The sequence below is a fragment of the Nomascus leucogenys genome, chromosome 10, assembly GCF_006542625.1.
Source record: "Nomascus leucogenys isolate Asia chromosome 10, Asia_NLE_v1, whole genome shotgun sequence".
In the NCBI taxonomy this organism is placed as follows: Eukaryota; Metazoa; Chordata; class Mammalia; order Primates; family Hylobatidae; genus Nomascus; species Nomascus leucogenys.
Genome location: NC_044390.1, coordinates 5,645,825 through 5,671,516, shown reverse-complemented (window position 1 = coordinate 5,671,516; position 25,692 = coordinate 5,645,825). Strand labels below are relative to the sequence as shown.

At 36.4% G+C, this 25,692-nt stretch overlaps 1 protein-coding gene across 14 annotated transcripts in view; it reads right to left on the bottom strand.

Annotated features, from left to right (window-relative positions):
- The window catches only part of ANKS1B (ankyrin repeat and sterile alpha motif domain containing 1B), a 1,250,661-nt gene that overhangs the window by 1,096,132 nt on the left and 128,837 nt on the right, over nt 1-25,692 (bottom strand). The window lies entirely within an intron of this gene.

The following is a 25,692-nucleotide window of genomic DNA, read 5'->3' as shown; positions in this document are numbered from 1 at the left end:
TTTTACTATGCAATATATTCTGGAGATAACATGTAACTATATAAAAGAGTCTATTTTTTTGATAACTACAATTAAGGAAACTCTTTTCAACTTTTGGAAAATAAGGCACTGAAAGACACTTTTCCAAAAATAGAACAAAAAAATTGCTTTATCTGATGGTCACAGTGATATCAAAACTATCAAAGATAATATCTAATGATAAACTAGTTCACACATTCACAAAACATTTATTGTACACCAATTGTATGTCACATATTGAGCTAGGCACCGGGAGCACAAAATCATAACTCAAGGTCCTTCTTTACAAGAACATAGCGTAATGGAAAAGACAGACACACAAGCTAATAATTACAAAGTGGTAAGATAATCGAGGTACCAGACACACACAGGCATCTCTGAAAAGAGAATGAATAGCTATTCCAAACAAGGGGTCATGGCAGCCTTAAACTAAGGTGGGTCAATGAAAATGAATAGAATGTGCTTATTTGACAGTTAACTAAAAGAAGAATTAATAAAACACACGGACCAATTGGAAGAAGGTGAGAAACGAAGCAGTAGTCTAGAGATGACGCAGACTTTAGGCTTACATGACTAGAAAAAATTACAATATTAACTAAGACGTGAAATGAAAAAAAGAGCAAAATCTGCTGCAGGGAAGACAATGCAGGATGGAGAGAAAACAATGACTCCTAGTTTGCAGATGTTAAATCTTAAGTATCTGACTTACTTACATTACACAGGTTCAATGCAATCTCTATCAAAATCCCAATGGCACTCTTTAAGAAATTGAAAAAAAATTCTAAAATTCATACGAAACCATAAAAGACCCCAAATAGCCAAAACAATTCTGAGAAAGAAAATCAAAGTTGTATGCCAGGTGCAGTGGCTCATGCCTGTAATCCCAGCACTTTGGGAGGCTGAGGAGGGAGGTTCACTTAAGCTCACTAGTTTGAGACCAGCCTTGGCAACATAGCAAGACTCCATGTCTGCTAAAAATAAAGAATAAAAAAAATTAGTCAGGTGTGGTGGTGCACACTTGTGATCCCAGATACTCAGGAGGCTGAGGTAGGAGGGTTGCTTCAGCCTGGGAGATCGAGGCTGCAGTGAACCATAATCATGCCACTGCACTCCAGCCTGGGCAACAGAGCAAGACCCTGCCACCCCCACAATAAAAAAAAAAAAGAAAGAAAGAAAAATGGAGGCATCACATGTCCAGATTCCAAATTCAGGGGAGATATATATATTATTCAGCCCTAAAAAAGAATTATATCTAACCATTTTCTATGACATGAATGACCCTGGAAGGCATTATGCTAAGTGAAATAAGCCAGACACAAAAAGAAAAATATTGCCTGAAAATATATGGAATCTGAAAAAAAATCAAACATACAGAGATAGAGAACAAAAGATTGGTAGGGGGAGTAGAATGGGGGAAATAAATGTCAGAGGATACAAAGTAGCAAATATGTAGGATGAACAAGCGTAGAGGTATAAAGTACAACGTGAAGACTACAGGTACTAAAATTGTATACTGTATATGTGATTTCAGCTACGTGAGTAGATTTTAGCTGCTCTTGAAACAAAAACAAAAAATAAAGGGTAACTCTGTGAGAGATGGTCATTTGTTTCACTGTAGTAAACTTTTTTTTACTATCTATATGTATCCCATAACGTGTATACCACAAATATACACAATAAAATTTATTTTTTTAAATACCACAATGAGATGCTACTATATAACTATCAGAATTGTTATCTTTAAAAAGACTTCACAAACCTATATTGACAAGGATGTAGATCAACCAGAATTCACACATACACTGCTAATAGGCATGCAAAATAGTACAACCACTTAGTGAAACAATTTGGCAGTTTCTTGAAAAGTTATATACAAATACCATACATAACATACCATCAAATCATACCATACAAATAACATACAAATACCATATAATCCAGTCATTCCACTCTAGGTATTTAGTCCAGAGAAATGAAAGCATATGTCCATATAAAGACTTGTACATATAATATTAATAACAGCTCTACAGGTAATAGCCTAAAACAGAGACAACCCAAATGTCCATTAGCTGTTAAACAGATAAATTGTGATATATCCATACAATGGAAATAAAAAGAATTAAATACTCAGAAACAAAAGGAATTAAATACTACGACATTGGTTGAAAATCTAAATCAATTAGATTCTCAGAACAGCAGAGTGGCTGCCCTTCAATCTCCCCATCAGTAAGGGAGACATTCTCTGGCACAGATAAAATGCATGATCTCTGGACTAGACCCCTGATTTGTAGCCTTCAGCAACTTCTGTGATGTAAATACTTCAACTTAACGCAGTGATAGGAAGAGATGCTAACAACTGCACTTCACAAGCAGACACAAGCCAATCCAGTACACCATTGAAAGGCCTACAACCAACAAGTCCCAACACTATGAACTCAGAGCTTCCCATGAGTTTTTGAATACCTCCACTCTCAAATATGAACAAATAACCAAAGACATCCAATCACTTGAGGAAAGCCTTTACTATTAAAGAAGCCAAAACAAAAAATTAGGAACAAACTACAGAAAAAAAAGAAACTTAGAGAAAATTTGGACTATGCATGGAGAAGAAATTTTCAAAAACAGTTATCATTAATATCATCTCAATATCAGAAAAGATAATGAGTGTAAGAACAATGAAATAAAAAAGAAAATCGGAGATAAAATCAGTAGAAGAATTAAAAATAAAGCTGACAAGGCCGGGCACGGTGGCTCACGCCTGTAATCCCAGCACTTTGAAAGGCTGAGGTGGGCAGATTACCTGGGGTCAGGGTTCGAGAGAAGCCTGGTCAACATAGTGAAACTCCATCTCTACCAAAAATACAAAAATTAGCCAGGTATGGTGGCGCACGCCTGTAGTCCCAGCTACTTGGGAGGGTGAGGCTGGAGAATCGACTGAACCTGGGAGGCGGAGGTTGAAGTGAGTCAAGATCACACCACTGCACTGCAGCCTGGGTGACAGAATGAGACTATGTCTCAAAAATAAATGAAAAGTAAAAAATAAAGCTCATGAAGTATCTCAGATACTTAGAAAAAAAAGGCAAAGATATAAATAGAAGAGAAATCATAAGAAAAGTAGGACACCCATTCAGCAGTTCCAATATTGAAAAATAGAGGTTCTTAAAGTCAAAACACAGAAAACAGGAGAATGAAAACAATGAAAGACATCATTTTAAAAATTATCAGAACTGAAGGACATTAATTTACAAAATAAAATGTACATGGGCCAGTCACGGTGGCTCACGCCTGTAATCCCAGCACTTCGGGAGACTGAGGTGGGTGGATAACCTGAGGTCAGGAGTTTGAGACGAGCCTGGACGACATGGTGAAGACTTGTCTCTACTAAAAATAATAAGTAGGCCGGGCGCAGTGGCTGTAATCCCAGCACTTTGGGAGGCCGAGGCGGGTGGATCACGAGGTCAGGAGATCGAGACCATCCCGGCTAACATGGTGAAACCCTGTCTCTACTAAAAATACAAAAAAGTTAGCCGGACATGGTAGCGGGTGCCTGTAGTCCCAACTACTCGGGAGGCTGAGGCAGGAGAATGGCGTGAACCTGGGAGGCAGAGCTTGGAGTGAGCCGAGATCACACCACTGCACTCCAGCCTGGGCGAGAGCAAGACTCCATCTCAAAAAAAAAAAAAAAAAAAAAAATGCAATAATTAGCCAAGCGTGGTGGTGCATGCCTGTAGTCCCAGCTACTCGGGAGGCTGAGGCAGGAGAAATGCTTGAACCCGGGAGGCAGAGGTTGCAGTGAGGCGAGATCATGCCAGTGCACTCCAGCCTGGTCGACAGAGTGAGATTTGGTCTCAAAAAAAAAAAAAAAAAGTACCTGAATAGCTTTGATAAGAAACAACAACAACAAAAAAAGACAAATAAATAACTGAAGTGAGTCCGATATGGTCTTTTAAATTTCAACTAAACAAACAAACCAAATTCCTAAAACACCCATCCAGGGCTATTCTCTTAATTGAAATTTTTCCTCTTTCGACTCTAGTTACACTAACAACTCTTCACTGTTCAGGAAACCTAGAATGAAGAGAAATTATTCATACCTATTACTTCTACTTCAATCTGCAATCTTCAATTATTAACGTACACTCTCCAAGCTCTATGTCCAAGAAAATACAAGTCTAAGAATCGACCACAATAATGAATAAGATACCATCTCTTCCTCCAAAGAGCTGACAATCTAACAGAGAAAAATATATACAGATAAATTACAATACAAGCAGTGACCATAGTGCCTACAGCACAGAAAACACCTAATAATTGTTTGTTATCAATCTTCTTGTTCTTATTAAATAAATGCTACAATAGAAAAATCTTTAACTCCCTAAATTAATACATCCGTTCAACAAAAATCTCTATGGAATATTTTAGGGAAAACTCAACTAAAAGTTCTAAATTTGATCTAGAAGAATTTACGGGAAAAAAAAAAACTTGTGAAACGAGAAGTAATAATGGGATCTATATACTACCAATTATGAAAGCATATCATAAAACAATACCAAAAAATGTTAGTCTAGCACCAGAATAGAGAGATCAATGAATATAAGAGAAGCCCTAGAAACAAACCAGTCATACATATAGGAATAAAGTTGACATCTGAAAGAAGCAAAAAAAGGAAAACATCATTCAATAAATAGTCCCAAGAAATGTGTTTTAATTACTGGGAAGGAAAAAACATTTTCAATTCCCTACCGCATACATTTAGCAAAATTTAATTCACATGATTTGTTCTGGACTTCTCAAACCTCATTCCTACCCTCTTTTTCTCACACACCCTGTTCCAACCACACAGGCCTCCTTAAAAATATAAGTATGCTTGCACCTTATGACTGTTGCATTTGAAATTCTCTCTGCCTAGAAAGTTTTTTCCTCAATCATATGGCTCAATCTTTCTGCTCAAATGTCATCTCTTCGGAAACTCTCTCCCTAATTATTCAGTCAAAAATAGCACCCTATCATCATTCTCTTTCCTCTTAGTTATGGGACTTATCACCATCTGGCATTATATTATTTATTTATATGCTTACTGTCTGTCTCCCCACTAGAATGAAAGCTCCACCACACTATCTTTGGGTCTTAAAACAGTGACTGGAATATTGTAGGTGACCAGTGGGTATTTGTTAAATGAAATATAAAAATGTTGAGTACATATATGAAAAATGTCAACCTCACTGGCAATCAAAGAAAGCAAAAAAAAAAAAAACCCATACCATTATATATTTCTTTAGCAAACTGGAAAAAAGTCAATAATATTTAGTAATGGTTAGGATGCAGAGCTTATAATAAGCTGGTGGTGAAAATGTAAATTGGTACAATTTTTCTGGAAGGCAATTTGACATTACATATTTAAAAGCTTTCATAGTGTGCAAACGTGTTACCCAGAAATTCTCCTTAAGAGGAATTATTTTAAGAAAGTAATTAATAGTTTGTACAAATATTTCGCTATAAAAATATTTATCACGGAGTGACAGTAGTAAAAATTATGGATTTTGATACATACTGCCACTTAGAATAGTTATTCTCTCTTTGCTCTTGTCAGCTACATTTCTAACATTGCCTGCCTCCACAGCTTAGTACTCATCTTTCTCTCTAGCTTTCTTATACGAGATCCACAGCATTAGTGTCTTATATGGCCCCAGTAACATATGGCTTGAGCTCCTACTGATCAGGTTTTTTTTTTTTTTTTTTGAGACTGAGTCTCGCTCTGTCGCCCAGGCTGGAGTTCAGTGGCGCAATCTTGGCTCACTGCAAGCTCCGCCTCCCGGGTTCACGCCATTCTCCTGCCTCAGCCTCTCCGAGTAGCTGGGACTACACGTTTTTTTTTTTTTTTTTTTTAGCTTATGTGAACCTCCCTGGGAGAAGAAAGTCTACCAACAGAGTAGCCAGGGATCCTAGAGAGGATGCAATTCTTCTTAGTTTTATACAATGGCTCAATATATGTGACAGATAAACAGATATCACTATTCTTTTAACATAAAATAAAAATCTCACAACAAAATGGAAAAACAGGATATTAACAGGCAATTCACAGAAAAGGAAATGTGAATGGCTAATAAATATTTGAAAATATAATTAACCTCACCGCGGCTAGCAAAGAGCAAAATAAAACAGTGGCTGCCTACTTTTCTACCATCAGATGGGCACACATTTTTAAAGAAATAATTGATAACAAACAATGGAGGCAAATACGTGAAGAAATAGTCACTCTCACAGAATATTCATTGAAGTGTAAATTGCTACAACATTCTTGGAAAGTAACATGGCAATACATAATCAAATTTCAAATATGAATACTCTTAGACCCAACAACTTCAGTTTTCAGGATTGATATCTACGAAATAAAAATATTCATATGAAGACTACAAACACAAAAATATCCACTGTAGAATTTTAATAGTATAAAAGAGAAAGGGTCTGGAACGGTGGCTCATGCCTATAATCTCAGCACTTTGGGTGGCTGAGGCAGGTGGATCACCTGAGGTCAGGAGATCAAGACCAGCCTGTCCAACATGGTGAAATTCTGTGTCTACTAAAAATACCAAAAATTAGCCAGGGGTAGCAGCGGGCGCTTGTAATCCCAGCACTTTGGGAGGCCAGGGCAGGTGGATTATTTGAGGTCAGGAGTTCGAAACCAGCCTGGCCAACATGGCAAAACCGCGTCTCTATCAAAATACAAAAATTAGCCAGGCATGGTGGTGCATGCCTGTAATCCCAGTTACTCAAGAGGCTGAGGCACAAGAATCGCTTGAACCCAGGAGGCAGAGGTTGCAGTGAGCCGAGATTAGGCCACTGTACTCCAGCCTGGATGACAGAGAGAGACTCCATCTTAAAAAAAAAGAGAGAGAGAGAAAGCTCATAAATGCCCAGCAAAAAAAATAAATAATTAATTAGTCCAATAGCTGAGAATGGGGCAAAAAAGGAAAAGTTAATTAGGATCCATTCACACTATGAAATGTTATGCAACTATTAAAATAAGTAACTTTGATCTGAATGTATCGACTTTGAAAGTCAGCCAAAACATATGAAGTGAAAAAAGTAAATTGCAGAATATTGTGTGTGTCTGGAGCATTCCAAATGCTTTATATGCATTAGCTCATTTATAGCCACACGACCATAAGAAAGATACTATTACTATTCCTGTTGTATAGATGAAAAATATTTGCAATAACATAGAAAAATACATGCAAAAATACATTATTCATTCTCTGAATTGTCTGAATGTTGAAATTATCATGAATTTCTTTAAGGAAAAGAAAAGACAGTAAACTACAAGGGAAGAAAGATAGGTTTGATCCAGATTACAAAGAACCTCATAATATGTTGAAAAGCTTGGATTTTATTCTGCAGCAACTTGGAACTAAATGGCTTTCAGAAAGATAAGTATGTTCCTCACATGATCAGTCAGTGTTTTAGAATGAGAGCTCTTGTAACAGGTGGAAGGTAAACAGAGTGAGAGAGTCAGGTTAATTGTTTTACAGACCAGGGGAGAAACAAAGAAATTTGAACAAATGCAGATATAGTGGTAGATAGAGAGAGGGTGAGAAAATTCAAATTGATATGTCTAAAATAAAACCTATGGGAGATAATATCCATATGAATAGAATAAGAGCAAGAGAATGGCTGAGGTTTCAACCATGAACGAAATGCATCAATGATGAGATACCTCCACTAGAAAAAGCTGCAAGGGCAGTAGTATCTTTTGGCAGGAGCCAAGTTTCAGTTAAAACTGATTAGAACACTAGGTTGCTTGGAGTACCTCAGGCAAAAAATGGAAAAGAAATGGGAAAATACTGCAAATTAACTGTCATACATTTTTTAAATTTCTGCATGTTATTAGACCTTATAAATATTTTGTAAGAGAAGATATTTATAACTAAAATAAAATGCAGGGCCTATAGATTTCAATTACCTATACCAACTCAGTTCCCCATTATACAAAAATTAATTATAATACACGCATTTTTAAAAACTCCATTGAATGTTGCCTTCTCCTAGCAAAATGGATATGGACACATCTTTTTTAAACAAGGAGGTTTAGAATAGAAAGTTCGCATATATCTAAATATATTCAACTGCACCTATTGACAGAGCCTCTAGGCACATATCCACATATCCATAGAACATCCACCGACACATCTGAAACACTATAAATAAGCCAGACCCAAACCCTCCAACTAAAAATTTAATTTAAAAAAGAAACCTTGATTTCTAAAAGGTTCTGCTTCATCCCAACTTTTTTTTTTTTTTTTTTTTTTTTTTTTTTTTTTGAGACGGAGTCTTGCTCTGTCGCCCAGGCTGGAGTGCAATGGCGCAATCTCGGCTCACTGCAAGCTCCGCCTCCCAGGTTCACGCCATTCTCCTGCCTCAGCCTCTCCGAGTAGCTGGGACTACAGGCGCCCGCCACCACGCCCGGCTAATTTTTTTGTATTTTTTGTATTTTTAGTAGGGACAGGGTTTCACCGTGGTCTCGATCTCCTGACCTCGTGATCCGCCCGCCTCGGCCTCCCAAAGTGCTGGGATTACAAGCGTGAGCCACCGCGCCCGGCCTCATTCCAACTTTTTATATTGCCTTGCCTCCTTTACTCGGGCATAATCTTCAAATTTAAAAAGAGGGCCTAGATTAAAACCTTGATTAACTTAAGCTTGTTTCATAAAATATAAGAGTTTCTAGATACATTTAAGAAATGTCTTGAAAAAGTTTAAAATGCTTATTACATATTTATTCCAAAAAAGCAATTTATAGATCCTTGGTCTTAGTCTAATACACACCCAAATCCCATTTCTTATGCCTACTTGTCAATATCTTAAATTCTGTATGTGAGAATTATTGCCCAAAATGAATGTTCTCAGACAATATGGGGTTGCCAATTACCAAAAATTTAATTTCCTTTGTTATATTATTTGCACTAATGTAACAAATCAGATTAGTATATTTTAGAATAAATATAAACAAAATAGTTTTCTACCAAACTTTCAAATAACCAGGACATTCATTAGTCAAAATATTCTATTATCTAAGCTTTCACATATTAAATAAGATTATTCTTAAATAAATCATAAGCCTGAGTTTCTTGGGCCAATATCTATATGTACAGCAAATAAGATTTGAAGCACAACTACTCCACAAATTGATCATTATTATACCTTCCATCAGTCTACGGGGAAAATCTATCAGAAATAACATAAAACTGTTTCAGTTTTTACTGATTCCTTTCCGACCCTTGACACATGAGATCACGCCGAGGCATCAGATAAGGAAATTCATACAGAATGTGCATTTAATGCCTCAGGCAGGGTCAGAGTATGTAGGAATGGTCTTCTGACAGGCCATATCATTTCAAGCAATGCAAAATAAACCTTATTCTCAATCTGTGTCTTAATAGTTTACTTCTATTTTTGGATGAACTGGACATATGTATATATGCTACTGATTATTACAAGTAAAGTTCTCATCAGTTCAGTGATGGCACAATTTTATTATCATGGGCTACAAGTGTCCCATATGGGTCAAATGGGTCTATATCAGCACTATCCTTTAGAAATATAAGGTGAGGACTGGGCATGGTGGCTCACACCTACAATCCCAGCACTTTTGGAGGCCAAGACAGGTGGATCACTTGAGCCCAGGAGTTTGAGACCAGCCTGGGAAACATGGTGAAACCCCATCTCTACAAAAAAAAAAAAAAAAAAAAAAAAAAAACACAAAAAGAAAAATTAGCCAGGCATGGGGGCATGCATCTGTAGTCCCAGCTATTCGGGAAGCTGAGGTGGGAGGATTGCTTGAGCCTAGGAGATGGAGGTTGCAGTGAGCTGACACTGTGCCACTGCACTCCAGCCTGGGCAACAGAGCAAGACCCAGTCTCAAAAAATAAAAGGAAAAAAATATATAATGTGAGCCATATATGTGAATTTAAATTTTCTAGTAGCCACATTAAAAAGATGTGAAATTAGTTCGAATATATTTTATGTAACCTAGTATATCAAAAACATTATTTCAACATATAATCAATATAAAAATTATTGAGATGTTTCACATTCTTTTTTGTACTGTTTTCAATATTGGTGTTTATTTTACACTTACAGCACATCACAATTAGGACTAGCCACATTTCAAATGCTTAATATCCTGATGTGGACAGTGGCTACTGTATTGCACAGCACAGAACATTTCTATATAATTATTCCAAGGGGAAAAAAGAAAATTAACTCTAATAATATAAAAAAGCTTTCTAGTATAAGGAAGAGTAGCTAATGGATGCTGGACTGAATACCTAGAAGATGGGTGGATCTGTGTTACAAACCACCATGGCACACGTTTACCTATGTAACAAACCTGCACATCCTGCACACGTATCCCAGAACTTAAAATATTAATAAAAGTTGAAGAAAAATAAATAATAAAAAAGCATTGTCACATTGGAACCCCACATACTATCCCATATGAGTTTATTGAATGAATATTTACTGAAATGTGCAAAACCACCTAAGTAAGATAGATATACACTATAAAGCTTAAAAATGCAGAGAACAACTATGAACTGGCCTTCTGTGAAGAATTAGAACAAGAATAGGCAAACTGTAGACCATGAGCCACATCCAGTCCACTGCTTGTTTTTGTAAAGAAAGTTTCATCGAAACACACACACACACACACACAAAAGCTTTCTAAAAATAACTGCGAACATCGGATTTGTAGTAAATATATGTCTATTTGAGTCACAAACAATTTCTTAAAGATATCTTGCCTTTGGAGCAAAAATAAATAATAGATCTAGTATACAGTCATATCCTAGACTGTAATGCACAATTTTACAAAAGGCAGCACATCAGGAGCATCGTAGTCAAAATCGTACTAACTAAACATTTTCTAATGAATAATGTGCACCTTGAATTACTTGATGCAACTCTCAATACATGTATTTTTACCAGCAAATGGGAATTGAATGACTATGAGCAAAAGTAACTCCTTGAGTTATAATCACACATATAATACAATTATGACCTCTCTTCAATATATACAGTATGTGCCACAAGATAGAATTTTAGAATATGAAAAGAATTTGTAACCACACCAAGCCATAAACACAGAGTCAAGAGACATGAGAGGAAAACTAGAGCATCTATTTTAACCTAGTTTTAACTTCATCACTTGTGCTAAAAGTGTAAAACATTCCTCCCAGCCCATATCTTCTCTTCTCTGCATGGATATAATTCCTGGAAAATAAACCAGCAGACAAGGCAGATTAATCTCTCATTGTTACACAAACACTGATTTTGGTGGCAATTGTTTTTCCTATCCTCACATTCTCTTCATAGGTAACAATAATTCAAGGGTACTATGGTAGGAAAAAATTATGGTACCCCCAAGATGTATACGTCCTAATCTCTGGAAAATGTGCATATTTTGTATTACACAGCAAGGGAGAATTAAGGTTGCAGATAGACTTACATTGCTAATCAGCTGGCTTTATCCTGGATTATCTAGGTGGGCCCCATGTAATTACAAGTGGAGAAGAGGGACACGGAAGAGTCAGAATCAAAAAGACGGCACAGCCAAAAAGACTCAACTGGCCATTGTTGGCTCTAAAGATGGAAGAGGGTCATGAACTTAGAAACGTAAGCAGCCTCTAGCAGCTGGAAAAGGCAAGAAAACAGATTTTCCTAGAGCCTTCAGGGAAGAATGCAGCCCTACCCACACCTTGATTTTAGCCCAGTGAGGACCACAGACCTCCAGGACTATAGGATAACAGATTTGTGTTATTCTAAGCCACTACATTTGTGGTAACTTGCTATAGCAGCAATGAGAAACTAATACAGGTGTGCTTATTGTAATTAACATACGCAAAATATGAGACGTTCAGACCTTTCCAAATACTTGGGAATCTAAGGTAGCATGAGAAAGAGAGCATGAACAAAACATTGACTGGGGACTTGCTACATACTAGAAACTATGCCAAATGCTTTGTATTGATTACCTAAGTTAATCTTCATAACAACCATGTGAGACGGGGGTTTTTATAGCCCCTGGATTTTTAAATGAAGAACTGAAGAGCAGAAAAGTAATTTATCCAAGATCACACAGCTAGTTCACATTGCAGGCAATATTTGGAACCAGGATGCCTGATTCCAGAGCCAATGACATTAACCACTACATTATACTTCAGTCTCACTGTTTTTATTTACCTTTGATTATAATAAAGTGGAGACATTTTTGCTTGTATAAATGTAAGGGGTCCAAGTGCAGTTTTGTTACAGGAATACATTGTATAGTGGTGGATTCTGGGATTTTAGTGTAACCATCACCCAAATAATTACATTGTACCTTTTAAGTAACTTTTAATCCCTCACCGCCCAACCCCAACCCTCCCACCTTTCCTAGTCTCCAATGTCTATCATTCCATACTCTATGTCCATGTGTACATATTATTTAGCTCCCATTTATAAGTGAGAACATGTGGTATTTGACTTTCTAAGTTGTTTCACTTAAGATAATAGCCTCCAGCTCCATCCAAGTTGCCAAAGACATTATTTCATTCTCTTTTAGAGCTGTATAGTATCCCATTGTGTATGTGCATATCACATTTTCTTCATCCAGTCATCTGTTGATGGACACTCAGATTGATTCCATATCTTTGCTATTGTAAATAGTGCAATAAACATACAAGTGCAAGTATCTTTTTGCTACAATGATTTATTTTCATTTGGATAGATACCCAGTAGTGGGATTCCTGGATTAAATGGTAATTCTTTGAGATATTTCCATGAAGTTTTCCAAAGAGGTTATACTAACTTACATTCCCACCAATGGTGTATAAGCATTCCTAGACCTTTTATGCTTCATGACCAATTTCATTTCTTCTTTGAGTAGCTTGTTTATATTCTTTGCCCAGTTTTTGTATTGAGTTTTTCATTATTTTTACTGATTTTCATCATTCTTATTGATTTGAAGAAGCCATTTTATATTTATATATATTAACCCTTTCTAATGTTGCAGATATTTCCCTTATTTCATCTTTCAGCCAAACCTATGGTGTACTTTGCTGGCCATAAATGTTTATTAAATCAATTCTTTCTTTAAATTAATTGTTTCTAGCCTTGGTACCATTGAAAGAAAGGTCTTCCTGATTACAAGATGATAACAATATTCTCTAGTATTTCCTCCTATTTCTTTTTTTTAGGTGAAAATGTTTAATTTCTCTGTATTATGGGTATATGATATGAGGTATTTCCCAATGGAATAAACTAATTCAATACCACTTTAAAATAATTAATTGCCATCTAATTACCCCAGTGAAATGCTTCCTTTCTCATATATTATTTTTCTGTACCTGTATTTCTAATCTGTATTTTGACTGTTTTGTTACATTCATCTATCTTCTCCAAAGACTAATATTACATTATTTAATTTCTATAGCTTTATAGCATATTTTAATAGCTAAAAATAGGTCTCTTCTGATATATATATTCTAAACTGTTTTTTTCCATGGGTTTATCCATCTTTATAATAGATGGTATAGTCAGACCAGGCACAGTAGCCTGTGCCTATACTCCCAGCTCCTCAGGGGGCTGAGGCAGGAGGATCACTTGAGTGTAGGAGTTTCAGTCCAGCCTGGGAAATACAGCAATACCTCATCTTTAAAATAAAACATAATAAGTATAGTCAAATTGTCAAATTAAAAAAAAGTTTTGGCTGTAATTGCATTAAACTTACAGAAAAAGTAGGAGGAAATGAGATCTTTGCAATTCTGTATTTTTCCAGCTGAATCTGATTTCCATCTCTCCAGCTTTGGTAACAGTCTTAGGCAAGGTACTTCACTTCGTTAGACCTGAGTTTCCCCACAGGTAAAACCCAAGGATAATCACAATAATAACCTCACTGTATTGTGAGAAGATTAAAGAAAAAATGTAAATATTAAATATACTACCCAATCCACAGAAGGTACTTATTAAATGTTATTTGTCTAACCTTTTTATACTTTCTTTATAGAACTCTTAAAAATATTTTAAAACTATTTTCTTTAACATAGTGAATACTATGTGCCAGGTATTATTCTAAATGTTTTCTAAATATTAACTCAATAAATCCTCATAGCAACCCTATCAAATGAGTACTACAATTACTACACTTTTCAGATTAAATAACTAAGGTATAGAGTAGTGAAGTACCTTGGTTCAGGTCACATGGCCCCTACCAGGTGAAGCAGGGATTCAAACCACAGCATGCCTTTAATCATTATCTATTGCCTTGTTATTTTAATTCCTAAGTAATTTAGTTCTTTATTACTATTCCAGATGAAGTCTTATTTTTCGTGTCTTTTAATTACTGCTGCTAGTTAGAACACTGTGTTTTTCAAATTCATTCACTCATTCAAAAAATAGCTATTGAGTATCCACTATGCACAGGCACTGTTCTCATGGTTCTAGTCACTGACACCACAGCAGCTGGAGAAGGCTGTACAGAAAAAAGACAAACATTCCTGCCTTCATGGTCTTTACATTCTGATTTAGTTAGACAAACAATAAACAAATGAATATATAAATATATGAAGCAAGAAGTGGTATCAAGAAAGGCAAGAGGAACAGAGTGCTGTTTTATGCAGCGTAGTTGAGGGAGCCTCTGGGATAATACGGCAACTTCGGAAGAACAACATTTTAGGAAGAAACGGGCTTAATGCTGAGCAACAGCCAGGACAGCAGTGTGGCTGGAATAGGGTAAGCAAGGAAGAGAGCACAGAAAAGTGAGTCAGAGATGTGTGGCTGGATCATATAGAGCCTTGTGGCCATTCTGACTTTGGCCTTGACTGATATGGAAAGCCATTGGAGAGTTTTGAACGGAGAAATGACATGATCTGACTTGTATTCTGCTGCTCTGTTAAGAATAGTCTGAAGGGGAAAGGGTAGAAGCAAGGAGATCAGTTAGGAAACTACTATAGTAATGCAGGAAAAGATGATGATGGCTTAGAGCAAAGGGGTAGTAGCATCATGTAGGGGGAAAAAATGCTTGGATTATGCATTTAAAGGTAAAGGAAACAGGATTTGCTGACAAATTGTGACGTGCGAACAAAAGAAACAGGAAGGACTGCAAGATTTCTGTCATGAGCAACTAGAAAGATGGAAGTGCCATTTATTAATTTGGATAAGTTTGCAGAAGAGGTTCTCTATTATTTTTAGGTATAATAATCATGTATCTCTTCCTTTATAATATTCATTCCATTTTTTCTTCTTACACAAACTGCATTGGCTAGAACCACTAAAATAACAAGAGGATAATCTTTGTCTTGTTGATGAATTTAATGGCATGCCTGGTAGGGCATCACCATTTAGTATGATGTTTGCTATTGGATTCTCATGGATACCTTTTCAGCATATTAAGGAAACTTTTATTCCCTCAGTAAAGAACAAAAAGGTGGAATAGCGTAATGGATAAAAGCACAGACTCAGGATTCAAACTGTCTGGACTAAAATGCTGATCCCTTCCCTAACTGCACCGCCTTGGGAAAATTACCTAACTACTCTGTGCCTCGGTTCTCTCACTTATAAAATGAATATACCAGTAATAGCTAGCTCATAGGGTTACTGTGAAGATTAAATTAGATGTAAAGTGCTAGCACAATGCCTGACACATAATAATCATCCTTTCTGTAGGAAAAGTTTTTAGCTAGAATGGCTCTTGTGGTTTGTTAAATTTATTTAGGATATCTTTCACGATGGTCATACAGCTTTTCCCTTTTAATACATTAACATATTTAATGTCAGATAAGAAGCATCTCTACACACTGGAAGTAAATTTATCTACTTATGGTGTATTTTTTTAATATAATCCTGAATTTGATTTGCTCTTTGTAACAGGATTTTGCATTCACATTCACATGTAAATTGTCTCTGGTTTTCTTGTCTTTTTTATTTCAGTTTTGGTAGCAGGTTACATAAACTGAAAAGTTTGGGGCCTTTTTTCTAGTTTCCAGAATAATTCAACCAACACAGAAATTGATTATGTTAATTGAATATTTGAAAGAGCAAATGTAAAATCATCTAGGATTGGCACTTTTGTGGAGTAAATCCTTAATAAAATTCCAGTGTCTCCTGTGGTTACTGACTTACTAATATAGTGGACTTTTTCTTATATTAATTCTGTCATTTACATTTTTCTAGGAAATAAGTTCTTTCCATTTAGGCTTTCTAATTTATTGACTAGAAATCATACATATTTTTAAATTTGTTGTTATTGTCTATATTTACAGTTCTATCACCATTGTAATTCCCAATGTTCTGTATTATTTTTCTCTCCTTGGTTAGTCTAGGTGGGGCTATTTTATCAGCATATTCAGAGATTTAGTTAGCTTTATTTTTATCAAACGTCTATTGGATATGTTATTTACGCATTGTTTATTTACTTTTTAATTAACTACTCTCTGCTCTTAACTATAAGAATTCAGTTACCTATTTCACATTTGAGTTGAATGCTTAACTCATTTAATTTTATTCTTTCTTATTCAAAGGTAAAAGCATTACAGGCTGTGACATTTCTACGGAGGTTTTGCCCACATGACTTAGGTTTTGACAGGTTATATTTTCATTTCAATTATTATATACACAGCCTGTAATTCAGTTTTTGTGTCCTTTTTACTCTGAAAATTATAGTTCTTTTTTAAATTTATCAATGCTTAGAATCATTATATGTCTTGCTCTATTTCTAGTGTTACCACATTATAGTCAGAAAATAATTCTTCAACTTCTAATAATTTATTTAGATTTTCTTTGAAAACTAGTATGTAGTTTTTCTTATGTTACATGTGACAAAAGTTCTTTGATTAACCAAATTTTAGCTGGCCTCCTAAACCTTCTCCTAGGCCCGTCTGTGTACTTCCTTGTAAAATAGCAAGAGCTCTGCTAAGTCAGTTTAGCAAGAACCTCCACCCTTGAGATCTTATCAGATTCCTCATCCTCCACCAGCCCTCAGGTGATACCTCGTCACCATGGCCTGTCTTCAGCTAGACTTTTCGAAGTTGGTTTAGCCAAAAACCCTCTTACCCATGTTTCCTCTTGGTAATTTTCCATCCACTGACCCCTGCCCTGTTCCCTGGCTATGAATTTCCACTTGCCCGTGCTATATTTGGCACTGACCCCAATCTCTCTCCCCCACTGCAAAATATGGGATTTTTTTTGGTGCAGTGGTCCCTATACCTACTGTGATAGTCCTGAATATTGTCTTCCTTACCTTGCTTTAACAAGCATCACTGAATAACTTTTTTTAATGCATGAGCATTGAAAAGTATATTCTATTTTTTAGGGAGAGATGTGTACTTTTCAAGCTTATTAATTGCATAATTCAAACCATCAATAACTATTTAGTTTGTCTACTTCATTCGCAAATTTTTGGAAATGTTACCATACACAGTATATCACTGAGATTGAATTATTATCAAATTTTCTTTGTATTTCTAAGTTTGCTTCATGTGTTTTGTTGCTGTAGTTCCTTCGGTTTGTTTGTTTGTATTAAGGCTTTTTTCCAACTTTTAGGTTCAGTGGTACATATGCATAATGTGCAGGCTTGTTATACAGGGAAATGTATTCCCACATCATTTCTGTCATTTATGTTTTTCTAGGAGATAAGTTATTTCCATTTAGGTTTTCTAATTTATTGACTAGAAATCACACATATTTTTTAATCTGTTGTTATCTTCTATATTTACAGTTCTATTACCACTGTAATTCCTAATGTTCCGTATTATTTTTCTCTCCTTGGTTAGCCTAGGTGGAGCTAGCTGCACAGATCATCCCATCACATGGCTATTAAGCCCAGTGTCCATTAGCTATTCTTCTTGATGCTCTCCCTCTTCTCACCCCCAACCCTCCGACAGGCCCTCCATATGGGTTGTCCACTCCATGTGTCCATGGGTTCTCATCATTTGCCTCCCACTTATAAGTGAGAACATGTGGTATTTGATTTTCTATTCCTGCGTTAGTCTGCTGAGGATAATGGCTTCCAGCTCCATCCATGTCCCCGCAAAGGACATGATCTCTTTCCTTTTTATGGCTGCATAGTATTCCACAGTGTATATGTGCCACATTTTCTTTACCTAGTCTATCATTGATGGGCATTTAGGTTGATTCCACATCTTTGCTACTGTGAATGGTGCTGCAATGAACATACATGTGCATGTATCTTTATAACAGAATAATGTATATTCCTTTAGGTATATACCCAGTAATAGGATTGCTGGGTTGAATGGTACTTCTGTCTCTAGGTCTTTCAGAAATTGCCACACTGTCTTCCACAATGTTGAACTAATTTACACCCCCACCAGCAGTGTAAAAGCATTCCTTTTCCTCCACAACCTCACATCTGTTGTTTTTTAACTTTTTAATAACAGTCATTCTTACTGGTGTGAGATGGTATCTCATGTCATTTAGATTTTCATTTCTCTAATGATAGGTGATGTTGAGCTTTTTTAAGTTTCTTGACCACATGTATGTCTCATTTTAAAAAGTATCTGTTCATGTCTTTTGCCCACTTCTTAATGGGGTTGTTTTTTTCTTGTAAATTTGTTTTAAGTTCCTTTTAGATGCTGGATATTAGGTGTTTGTCAGAGAGTAGATTGCAAGAATTTTCTCCCATTTTGAAGGTTGTCTGTTCACTCTGATGACAGTTTCTTTTGCTGTGCAGAAGCTGTTTAATTCGATCCTATTTGTCAATTTTTGCTTTCATGGCTATTGCTTTTGGAATTTTCATCATGAAGTCTTTGTCCATGCCTATGTCCTGAATGATATTGCCTAGGTTTTCTTCCAGGGTTTTTCTAGTTTGGGGCTCTACATTTAAGTCTTTAATACATCTTGAGTTGATTTTTGTATAAAGTGTAAGGAGGGGTCCAGTTTCAATTTTCTGCATATAGCTAGCCAGTTCTCCCAGCACCATTTATTAAATAGGGAATCCTTCCCCCATTGCTTTTGTCAAGTTTGTCAAAGACCAGACGGTTGTAGGTGTATGATATTATTTCTGGGTTCTCTATTCTGTTCCATTGGTCTATGTGTGTGTTTTGGTACCAGTACCATGCCGTTTTGGTTACTATAGTCTTGTAGTACAGTTTGATGTCAGGTAGCGTGATGCCTCCAGCTTTGTTCTTTTTGCTTAGGATTCTCTTTGCTATTCGGGCTCTTTTTTGGTTCCATATGAATTTTTAAATAGTTTTTTCTAATTCTATGAAGAATTTCAATGGTAGTTTAATAGGAATGGCATTGAATCTATAAACTGCTTTGGGCACTATGGCCATTTTCATATTAATTCTTCCTTTCCATGAGCATGAAATGTTTTTCCATTTGTTTGTGTCATCTCTGGTTTCTTTGAGCAGGGGTTTGTAGTTCTCTTTAAAGAGGTCCTTCACTTCCCTTGTTAGCTGTATTTCTAGGTATTTTATTCTTTTTGTGGCAATTGTGAATGCGAGTTCTTTCATAATTTGGCTCTCGGCTTGCCTCTTATTGCTGTATAGGAATGCTAGCTATTTTTGAACAATGATTTTGCATCCTGAGACTTTGCTGAAGTTACTTATCAGCTTAAGAAGCTTTTGGGCTGAGATGTGGGGTTTTCTACATATAGGATCATGTCATCTGCAAACAAAGATAGTTTGACTTCCTCTCTTCCTATCTGAATACCTTTATTTCTTTCTTTTGCCTGATTGCCCTGGCCAGAACTTCCAATACTGTGTTGAATAGGAGTTGTGAGAGAGGGTATCTTTGTCTTGTGCTGGTTTCCAAGGGGAGTTCTTCCAGATTTTGCTCACTCAGTATAATATTGGCTGTGGGTTTGTCATATATGGCTCTTATTATTTTGAAGTATGTTCTTTCAATACCTAGTTTACTGAGAGTTTGTAACATGAAGGGATGTTGAATTTTAGCAAAGGCCTTTTCTACATCTATTGAGATAATCGTGGTTTCTTTACTTCTGATTATGTAATGACTTAGTTTATTGATTTGTTTATGTTGAACCAGCCTTGCATCCCAGGGATGAAGCTGACTTGATCATGGTAGATAAGCTTTTTGATGTGCTGCTGGATTCGGTTTTCTGGTAATTTGTTGAGAATTTTTGCATTGATGCTTATCAAGGATATTGGCCTGAAGTTTTCTTTTTTTGTTGTATCTCTGCCAGGTTTTGGTATCACGATGCTGCTGGCTTCATAGAATGAGGTAGGGAGGAGTCCCTCCTTTTCAATTTTTTTGGAATAGTTTCAACAGGAATAATACCAGCTCTTCTTTGTATCTCTGGTAGAATTCAGATGTGAAACTGTCTGGTCCTGGGTTTTGGTTGGTGGCTATTTATTACTGCCTCAATTTCAGAACAATATTGGTCTATTTATGTTTTTCAGTTGAGCAAAAGAATGGGACATCATCTTTATTAATTAAATGTTTTATTATTTTTTTAAAAAATTGACTTTGTTCCATATATTGCTCTTTACCTTGAATTATACTTTGTTATTAATATTACTACCTCTGCTCTCCTTTTGTTTAACTTAACTAGTAGAGTTTTGCCTATCCATTTATTTTCCTTCATTTCTGTCATTTTATCTTGGCTTTATCTCTTGAAAATGGCCTATAGCTACAGTTTGCTTTTTTGTTTTATAATCTGAGCAGGTTTGTCTTTTAATTCACTAACATTTGTTATTATTCCTGCTGCTAAATTGTATGTAATGTTTTTATTCTCCTTTCCTATTCTTTTCCCTCCTCTTCTCTCTTTTCTGTTTTCTTGATCAAGCGTTCTTCATTTCTTTATTCCTTTCTAGTTATTTTTCCTTAACATTTTATTCCTAATAGTCCTTTACTTCTTGCAAATACATTAAACCTACATTTCTTACTGACGTCAATAATTACATTGTAACTATGTCCATCTTTAACAAAATATAACTTGCATCTTTTCCCACTTTTAACCCAAGGATTTTTGATAAAACAAGGTAGAATTTTAACGCTATATTGTTACTATTTCCTCTTTTATTTCAGAAATACTTTAATAATTATGTTGTATTTGACAACCATGTTCTCAATAGTGACTTAGGTTTACTAATTTCATTGCTCACCATAGTTTCTTGAATATTTAAAAAGATTATATGAGATACTGGTTGATATTTTGCTGCCTTCAGGTTACCAAAAGGCACAGAATTTACAAACATAGTGCCATGACCACTAAAGTCCTATATACTGGAATGTGATTCATCCACCCCAGAGTTGCAAGCAGTCTTTAGGAGATATAAAGATATGAGAAATCTTTTGAGAGATATGAAAAAGGGATTAGAACTATGATGTGGGCACAGTCTTTGTGTAGGCAGGTTATCTGTTCTCCTCCCCTCCCATAGGTGTAGAAGAAAAAAACACTCAACTGGGTTTCCTTCCCAAAGTTCACAGAAACAAGAACCAAGAAAAACTTGAAGTGTGTTGCTGTGGCTCAGAAAGCAACACCCTAAATTATGATGCTTTGGCATGCTAAGTACTTTGAACTGAAGGACAGTGGCAGGGCCTCAGAAGCAAAGTCTCTCTCTCTTTTCTTTTTTTTTTTTCTTTGAGACAGGGTCTCATTATGTCACCCAGTACACAGTGCAATGGCAATTACGGCTCACTGCATTCTCAAACTCCTAGGTTCAAATGATCCTCCCACCTCAACCTCCTGAGTAGCTGGGACAACAGGTGCATGCCACCACACTTGGTTGGAAATCCTTCTGTCCTTCTGAGCTTCTTTCTCATGCTCCCCTTTCTTCCCCAAGGCAGGCCATAAAAAATAGAATTCCTCTTCCCCAAGGCAAGTCATATAAACTAGAAATATTACTCTAACCTTCTCCGACCTTTCTGTGTACAACCTGGCCATCAAGAAATTCTCTAACCTACTGTCTGATAGTAGGTCATAAGACCCTCATTCTAGAAGGAGTCCTGCCCTACACCCAGAAGGAACGAATGCCTCACAGAGAGCTCAAGAAGAACCTCAACTGACAGGCCTTGCTGGGTTTCCCCACTCAGTCTGTTACCATTAAGTCATTCCCTTTTTGTCTAATCACATTTCCATGTGGCCATCCATTCTCATCAAACCCAAAAATAAAAATGAACAGTTTTCCCTTGGGTCTTTGGGTCTTTACTTCTGAACGCTCCTGTGACATATAAAACTTTGATTAAATAAATCTGTTATTCTTTTTTCTTGTTAACCTATCTTTAGTTGTAGGAGTGTCGACCCTGACCCTTAAGATGGGTTAGGAAAGGTGTCACACCTTTCCTATGATCTATGATCTAAGAATTTTCAGTCATTTCAGTTATATTAATCTTTCCTTTTCTTGAAATCGATGGGATTCAAAACATGCTATCCCAAAATGTGGTGTCTTGGCATTTGAGAAAACAGCAGAAGCAAGAAAGTTTTTTTCTCTCTCTCTCTCACCTACTCTCCCCTTTCTTCCCTGAAGCAGGCCACAAAGCCTAGCTGACCTTATTTATTATTTAGGTATTATTTATTTATTTTTATAAACTCTTTTCTCTTACATTTAATTTCTTGGTAACTTGAAAGTTCCCTCCTCTTGCTATAGCCTTTATTTTATACATATAGCTTCAAAGTAAACCAAATTCTCTATCACCTAAACCAATTTCCAATGCACAAAACACATCAATAATTCTAGGTTTTTACAAATATATGATAGCTATTTTTGTCTTCCATTTTTATCCCTACAAACTAGTTAGGTGCATTTTATAATCCCAAGCAGAAATACCCCAATTATGTTAAGTGACTCAAGGCATAGAGTTAATTTTGTATGAAAAGATTAAACTTGCTTGATTGCTCTTTTTTAGTGAAGACTATGTTAATGTCAAGTTTAAGACTGATAGTTTTCTTTGCTTTTGACAAAGACATAAGGGAAAATTCTTCTCAGTTAGTTCAGTATACTCTAAATCAGCCACAAATATAAATCCTAACTCAAGTTTCTCACAACTAGAAGAAATCAGAAGAATATGATGAAAATCAAAGAATTCATATCATGAAAATGAAAGGTACAAGAGAAATTCAATAACATGCTCTTCCTATTTTTTGTTTGACTTACCATAAAAATCTGCACTAATGGGGGACATCTATGCTTTTAATTCTAAGCATAAGTTTTAGATCTCCATAACATGAAAATGACCACAGATTCTGAATGAGTAGCTGCTCTACACCTCCATATTTCCAAGCTCTAGAAACTCAGTGCTAGAGCTAAACTGAGTTGTTGTTGCTATTGTTTTATTTAGACCACTTGAAACCCTGAAAATCATCAAAATGTAGAAAATCACTATGTTGGTTAGGTTTCCTGTGGCAGGAATATTTAAAACAATTTAAGAAACCTCCTAACCAGAACATGTTCAGAGAATTCTTAACATTTTTATTCAGAAGCTTAGATGCATTTTCTGCCTCATACTCCCTCACTCCCTCCAGTTCAACTCTTCCTAATTAAGTTTTCTGGCCTTGCCCTACCCCCACCTGATCATCATGATAAAACTAGGACATAAGTATTAATACTTATTAAAGCACTACAAGTATTAATATGTCTACTATTCCATTTCACGGATGTACTCCTACTAATGAAGGAGGAGGTACTAAAAATCTAAATAAGAAATTGCTTTTAACCTTGAAAATTTAGAACATTACATTATGATATCCTTGAGGAAAAATATTATTTAGTAAACTGGAAGGAGTGAAATATTTTTTTCTAAAGGTGTCACAAAGAAGCAAGTAATATTGGTAATAACAATTTTAATAATGTACTATCTCTTATAATGAAAGATGATGTTGGTAACCCAGACAAGCTAATGGGCATATGTTTGACACTGGCGTAATACTTCACTACCAGTCACAGGAACAAAAAGCCTTTTGCAAAACTATGTGACAAAATTAACTATGCAGTATGTATCAAAGAATACTGTGGTGGTTTTCAAACTATGCTATTCAGAACTCTTCAGAGATTTAGGGTAAAGCAGAGTCACATTTTGAGGTGTTCTGCTTCATTCGGATTGATATCTTCATTCATTTATGCACACAATAAATACTTATTAAGCTGTCTATTACATGCATGCCTGTGGTTGACTAGCACTTTCTGGTATCACACCTGTAATACGATAGAAACAGTCCCTGCTCTCAGAAAGCTCAGTCTAGCTAAAAATAAACATATCAAGCAAATAATGATAGAAGTAATTAATTAATGGTCATAGGTACAAGCACAATAGAAACATGTATAGAGTGCTGTAGAAGAAGTCTTTGGTAAGTTTCATTCACCTTACGGGTTTTCTCATAAGATTTTAGCTGAATAAAGGGTACATGCTCCCAAGTGACCAAAATAATGTAAGCTAACCTGACACTTATGGTATTAATTACCAAATCTAAGCTCTGATGCCCTATTTTATTGTGTCACTTTGATTCAAAAGAACCATTCATTCAAACATTAAAGTATCTTAAGAATCTCTGTGTACCAGATACTATGTTAGAAGCTTTAGGGCTATAAATACGCATTCACTTAAGAAAATATTTCAAAATATTGGATTGAATATCTACTACGCTAGGCACTGGGGATTAATGTTTCCATGTAATAATTAGTTTCCAGCATGTCTCAGAAAATGTATGTTTTTCCAAATCCCAAGAAAAATCAGTGAAGAAACAGAGAAAAACGGGAGAAAAAATGGCGGATAGGAAGTAGGACTAATTTGCAGCTCCCACTCGGACATACAGAGCAGCGTGTGGAGACTCACACTGTGAACTTTTGCTCCAAGAACTACCATAGGAACATATCAGGAAAGCCAAGAGAATGCACAGACCCTTTGAAGAGGGTGGATTGGCACCGCAGGCTCTGTGGGACAGCAGAGGAACTCTAAGTCTACTCGCTTTCTCAGCAGGGAGGCTTGTTGCCTGAGGCAAGTTCGCCGCTCTGCTCAACGGCTGCCTGAAAATAAACTCGGTGCTATTGGGAGGGCACAGTGTGAGTGAGACTGGCCTTTCAGGCTGTGAGTTGCGGGGGAGCTGGGTGAGGCCTGTGGCTGCCAGCTTTCCTCCACTTCCCTGGCAACCTGTGTGAGCAGCAGAGGCAGCCATAATTCCCCTGGGAACATAACTACATTGGCCTGGAAACCAAACTCCCTTCCCCCATAGCAGCCACAGCAAGCCACACCCAAGGAGTCTGAGCTCATACACGCCTATATCTGCCCCAACCTGGTGGTGTTTCTCTACCCACACTGGTAGGGAAAAAAAATGGACGTAATCTCTTAGGAGCTCTGCGGCCCCATCCACTCCCAGACCCTAGGGCAAGCTTGTGTCCTACCTACACTACTGCAGCTGATGCACTCTTGAAAGTGCCACCTCCTGGTTTTTGGAGGGCAACCAACACAAAACCATGGCACTTAACAAAAATACAATGAAGGACCCCCACAGAGTCCACTTCGCTCCCCTGCTACACCCACCAGAGCAGGTGCTGGTATTCATAGCTGAGAGACTTCAAGACAGATCACATCACAGAACTCTTCATAGACACTCCCCAGTACCAGCCCAGAGCCTGGTAGCTCTGCTAGAAGACTAGATCCAGAAGAGAAATAACAATCACTGCAGTTTGGCTCTCAGGAAACCCCATCACTAGGGGAAGGGGGAGA